Source organism: Triticum urartu, chromosome 3A (genome assembly GCF_056163025.1).
Source record: "Triticum urartu cultivar PI428250 chromosome 3A, HENAU_Tu73, whole genome shotgun sequence".
In the NCBI taxonomy this organism is placed as follows: Eukaryota; Viridiplantae; Streptophyta; class Magnoliopsida; order Poales; family Poaceae; genus Triticum; species Triticum urartu.
The window spans coordinates 242,863,441-242,869,694 of NC_141875.1; positions in this window are offsets into that span (position 1 = coordinate 242,863,441).

Consider the following 6,254-nt stretch of genomic DNA (forward strand, 5'->3'; position numbering starts at 1 on the left):
GACCCGTTCCCGCTCCCGCGCATCGACCAGATCGTCGACTCCACCGCCGAATGCGTCCTGCTTTGCTTCCTGGACGCGTTTTCAGGCTATCACTAGATCAAGATGGCAGTGGAGGATGTGGAGAAGACGGCCTTCCTGACCCCGTGTGGGGTGTACTCCTACACATGCATGCCATTCGGGCTGCGCAACGCAGGCACGACCTTCCAATGGCTGATGCACATCACCCTGGGTCAGCAGCTCAGGAGGAACGCTGAACCCTACATCGACAACATTGTGGTAAAATCTCGGGAGGCGAGAACTTTGATTCAGGACCTTCGCGAGTCTGCGCCAGGTGGACTTCCGGCTCAACCCAGAGAAGTGCGTGTTTGGTGTCCCTTCCGGCAAGCTCCTAGGATTCCTCGTCTCCCACAGGGGAATCGAGGCCAACCCAGAGAAGGTCAAGGTGATAGAAGACATGAGCCCACCAGAAACCCTCAAGGAGATGCAGAAGCTTGCAGAATGCGTGACCTCGCTGGGGCGCTTCAGCTCCAAGCTGCGAGAGTGCACCCTGCCATTCTTCAAGTTGATGAAGAGGAAGGGCCCGTTCGAGTGGACCCCGGAAGCTGACCAAGCGTTTCAAGACCTTAAGAGATACCTGACCAGTCCTCTAGTGATGGTGGCGCCTCGCCCTCTTGAGCCCCAGGTGCTTTACCTTGCCACCACTCCCTACTCTACTAGCGCAGCTCTAGTGGTGGTTCAGGAAGAGCGCCAGCCCAAGGGGCTGCCGCGCCACACCGCACCACCAGCCGAGGCGATACAGGACCCAGAGGGCACCGCAAAGGCTGTAGCAATGCCAACGAGTGACCAGGCCCAACAAGGCGGCGTTCGCGGGTCGGCAGAGGTCCCTACAGGCGATCAGGCTCTTGGGGTCCCGTCATCTCAGGAGACGCCCCAACTGCCGGCAGGCACAAGCTCCGTTGACGTTCCCGCCTTCACCGAGCACCCATTGTATTTCGTCAACACGGTGCTGCGGGATGCAAGGGCATAGTACCCCATGCCTCAGAAGCTCTTGCCCGTGCTTTTGGTGGCCTCGCATAAACTACGGCACTACTTCCAAGGTAACCCAATCAAGTTAGTCTTGGCCTAACCGCTGGAGAGGGTACTCAGGAGCCCCAACGCTGCTGGAAGAGTCGTCAAATGGAACATCGAGCTGCAAGCATTCCAGCTAGAGTTCAGCACAACTAGGGTCATCAAGGGGGGCGCGCTCGCCGACTTCGTGGTAGAATGGACTGATGCCCCGGGGTTTGATGCAGGCGAGGACCGATCCCTCTCACCAGGAAGTGAAGCACCAGATGGTTGGGTCATGTATTTCGATGGCACGTTCGCACGCCAGGGCGCGGGGACTGGAGCAGTGATCATCTCGCCTACTCAGGACAAGCTCTACTACGTCGTGCAGCTCTACTTCCAGCAAGGCGAGAAGGTCTGCAACAACATCACGGAGAACGAAGGCCTCATCGCTGGCCTCAAGGCCGCGGTGGCCCTGGGGGTGAAGCGCCTCACCATCAGGGGCGACTCGTACCCCGAAGGACAAGCACATGGAGGCATACCTCACGGAGGTACGCAAAATGGAAAAGCATTTCCTAGGTCTAGAGTTGCAGCACGTACCCCGTGGCACCAACAAGGAGGCCGACGACATCGCCAAAAGGGCGTCCAAGAGACAACCCCAAGAGCATGGCGTCTTTGAGGAGCGACTCTTCAAGCCGTCGGCAGCACCTCCACTTTCGGGGCCGGGGCCGCCTCAGGAGGAGCTCCCCCAACCACCAGCCTCGGGAGCCCCGGCCTGCGGCCCGACCTCAGGAGCACGCCTACTCCTGGCACTCGAGCCACAGGAGGGCTGCTGGACCAAGGAGCTCAGGGAATACCTGACGCAAGGGACGCTACCGGAGAAGGAGGAGGACGTGGAGCGCGTGGCCCGACAGGCTATGGCATACTGTATCCAGGACGATGAGTTATATAGGAAGCGGCCAAATGATGTTTCCTTACGATGCATCTCCAGAGAACAAGGGAACGAGTTGTTGGCTGACATACACGGCGGAGACGGTGGGCACCACTCGTCGTCACGAACCCTCGTCGGCAAGGCGTTCGCAGCGGGTTCTAATGGCCTACGGCGCTCAACGACGCAACCGAGCTGGTGAAGTCCTGCGAGGCGTGCCAATTCCATGCCAAGCAAATCCATCAACCAGCTTAGACCCTCCAGACCTTTCCGCTCTCATGGCATTTTGCAGTCTGGGGGATGGATATCTTACGCTCTTTCCCTCGAGTGCCTGGGGGTTATCGCTACCTCTATGTCGCCATCGAAAAGTTCACCATATGGGCGGAGGTAGAAGCTGTCCGCACCATCCCAGCCAGATCTGCGGTCAAGTTCATCAAGGACCTCATGAGCCAGTTCGGGATCCCTAATTGCATCATCACCGATAACGGCTCGCAGTTTACTAACAATCTCTTCAAGACATATTCTGCTAACCTTCTAATGCAGATCTGCTATGCTTCGGTGGCACACCCCAGGAGCAATGGTCTAGCCGAACGCGCCAATGCAGAGGTCCTTAGAGGCCTCAAGACCAGGACCTTCAAGAAGAAGCTTGAGGCTTGCGGCAAGGGCTGGCATGATGAGCTCCAGTCTATGTTGTGGTCCCTCCGCACCACCACCACCAAGCCAACAGGCGAGACCCCGTTCTTCCTCGTCTACGGAGCAGAAGCGGTTCTCCCTCACGATGTCAAGCATCGCTCCGCGTGGGTCCTGTCATTTGATGAGACGCAGCAGGATGCCATGCGGGGGATGGACCTTGTGCTGGGGGAGGAACGCCGCCGTGAAGCCTCGCTCCGAGCGGCAAGGTACCAGCAGGCGCTGCGACGGTACCACTATCACAACATCTGCTCCAGGACGCTCGAGGTGGGTGATCTCGTCCTGAGGTGGGTGCTCTCCAGGGAAGGGTTGCACAAGCTCTCTCCCATGTGGGAGGGCCCATTTAGGATCGCCTGTGTCTCTAGGCCTGGCACCGCGCGCCTAGAGACGCAGGGCGGGATCCCCATCCATAACGCCTAGAACATCCAACACCTCCGGAAGTTCAACCCATGAAGCAAGGCCCATCGCCTGTGAAGCAAGGCCCCGTGCCTAGGAAGGTCTCCGCTCGTGACACTCTCACGTAATAATGAGTGGGGCTATACATGCCCGGAGTCTCAGGAGTGCCGCCCTCAGGCCTCGGGGGCTCCCTCCTACGTCCTAGTGGCAGCACTTAGCTCCGTGCTGGTGAGAAGACTAGACTAGGTGATGGACGCGGATTTTCATTTGCTTTTCCGTAGTTGGCTTGCCCCTCTTTACTAAAAAATTGCTTTCTAGTGTTCCTTGATGGCTTGGTTCCATCGCCTTTTGCCTTCGTTTCTACCTCTGGTTCCTTGTTTTGACCCGTGCTCTCCCTCACATGCCTCGCTAGGGGGCTGGACAGGTGCCCTCGTGAGCGTTTTTTCCTGTTCTTCGCGACGCACCCTCGCCCGAGCTCGCAAGCTGGCGCACCTCTCTCAATTCGTGCCCCTCGGGTACCGCGATGAGAAGCGCTGGGTCGTGGTCGGCTGTGCCTACGACCAGGGCTCGGAAGAATAAGAGTTTCCTAACAAATTTTTGTAGTTCCTAGACGCCTCCCGAGCAAAGGAGGCCTCGCCAGGCACTGGGAAATGCGCGCCTCATGAGGCGGAAACTACTTCGAGCGCGCCAAGCTAAGTTATTTCTACATGTTTACATAAAACGCTGATGTTGCAACACGACATAGGAATGATAAACATAGCATAGTAACTTGGAAATCATGGTTCGTTGCATGCCCCTGCGGGGCCCCATACTTGTCTCTCTCTTAATGCAGGAAGAAAAGGAAGAACGAAACAAAAGTGGCGCGTGCCCCCACGGCAGTTCGTGAGGATGGGCCCGTGGCGCTCTCCTGGGCTCAGCCAGACCCCTCCTCGCGCTTCACTGGGGTGCGACGACGAGACGACCTGCTGCCACCCTCGAATTGGGCGCGGCGGCTGGTCATAGCCGCCGCTGCTGGAGATGTCGCCAGAGGAGGAGCCGCCGTAGCTGGACGAGCCGCTGCCAACGCCGAGGACATGGACACCTTCATCCTCGTCACGACCATTGCCTAGGCTGAGCACCTCGTCGCCGTCATTTTCCTCGGGGCAGCACCCGACACGGCGACCATCTTCCCTGAATACCCGCAAAAGAGGGTCGTGTCGCCGTCGTACTTGAAGTGGAGGGTACATCGCCTGCCCAGGCCACGCGCGCGGGAAAACGTCTGCCAGCCGCGGGCCAGGGCTGCGTTGCCTGCGATGGAGACTTCCACCACGACCCACGAAGCCTTGCAGCAGCAGCCGTCCGCCTACACCCAGAGACCGCCAGGACCTGTGGCCGGCAGTTCGCCGGCAAAGAACCGCGGGAGCTGAAGCTAGGTGCCGGCCAGGTTCTCTGACCACTCGATAAACTCCGGCATCACCTTCGCCAAGTGGAAGCACGGCCTAGGAGGCTGCGCAACTATGGCGTGCCTCACTTCATCGACAGGACTGCTACGACCTAGGTGACTCCCACCGCGCAAGGAGGCGCCGCCGCAGCCGCGAGGGGCCACGGTGGGGTCGCGGCGTGCTTACGCGGGTGACCACGCCCCCTCTTGGGTGGCAGTAAACCGGGCCCCTCCTGGCGGGCCTTGCCCTTTTCTACGGCCGAGAACCTCTTCACCGGCCCCTACTGGCGGGCCTTCCCCTTTTCTGCGGCCGAGAACCTCTTCACCGGCGCCATAGGTGTCGTCGCTGGTAGTGAAGCAAGGGAGAAGAAGCAGGAGAAGCGAAGGAAGAGATGGGTGATGGGGGCTCCGCCCCCTTCCCATTTATAGCCAAGAGGAGGCCAACTGCCGGCCTCCACGATCTAAGGTAATAATGACCTTTTTTCTGCATGCAGCAGGGACTCGTCAAGTCGGGCAGTTGCCGAGGCAGCATGGGGAAGCAGAGATGCCCACGTCCCATCAATCGCCACACGTCAACCGAGGCCACAGGCTGTTGGGGCCCGCGGCGCTCCGCACTTGCCTCTTGGCTTCACGTTGAAGCCAAGTCCTAGCGTGCCTTGGGCCCGAGGGCTACTATCGGTGTCCTGGGAACAGGGGTCCCCACACTTGCCTGCCTGTGGCCCACGGAGTGGCTCCTCCAGCGGCCCCGTATGGCCCATCTTCACTAGCAAACACTCAAGACCCTCGCGAAGCAGAGGATGCAAGACCTCCTCGGGGGTGGCCTCACCAAGCTGGCTCGCAAGGGGCAGAGAGATCAAGGGAAGGGGCACCTCGCGAGGTTCCTGTGATGCAAGCCATGACGACCAAGGCCAGGCGGGCGCCAGCGTGCATAGTGTCCTCGTTTCGTGTTTGGTGCTAAAGAGGCAAGCGCAGGCGAGGAGTCCCGAGGCATCAGGCAAAGGTTTCCATATCGGTGCAACGAGACCAAGACCAGCAGGACGGCAGGACGGAGGTCACCATGGAGCCCGGGACAGCATCACCACCAAAACCTTTTGTAGGCGAAGACCACCTTTTGTCAGGATAGCTTGTACTAGCTACCTCTCTTCAACTTGGCCATTGTGGGATCCCTTCCGGCCTAATATTTGGTAAGAGGACCCGGGCCTCTATATGTAGGACTAGCCACCACCGTAGGGGGGGCATCTCATCTTGGACCGGATCCATTCCACCAAGGCCACCACACAAACTCACCAAGCACAAGAGCACCTCTCCTCAGGAGGTTGTTCTTCCCTTGTAACTGTCCATCCTCATCCCAGAGGCAATCCACCACACCACACTGGAGTAGGGTATTACACCACATCGGTGGCTCGAACCAGTATAAATCTTGTGTCCCTTTGTTCTGCGAGTTCGACGCGCTGACTCTTGAGATCGTGGTGAGGGTGTGAGCTAGAGGGAGGAGAGATCTTCGTGCTCATCCCAGTGTTCGAACCTCAAGGGTTTTGCCGGAACCCGAAATCCGGCAGCAAGTAATCATTTGAATTTGATATGTGTTACGATATTTTGATGGTATGTATGTTGTTATTCCCTTAGTGGCTCATGTGAACGTTGACTACATGACACTTCACCGTATTTGGGCCTAAGGGAATGCATTCTGGAGTAGCAAATATATGATGGTTTGCGAGAGTGACAGAAACTTAAACCCCAGTTTATGTGCTTTTCCGTAAGGGACCGATTGGATCC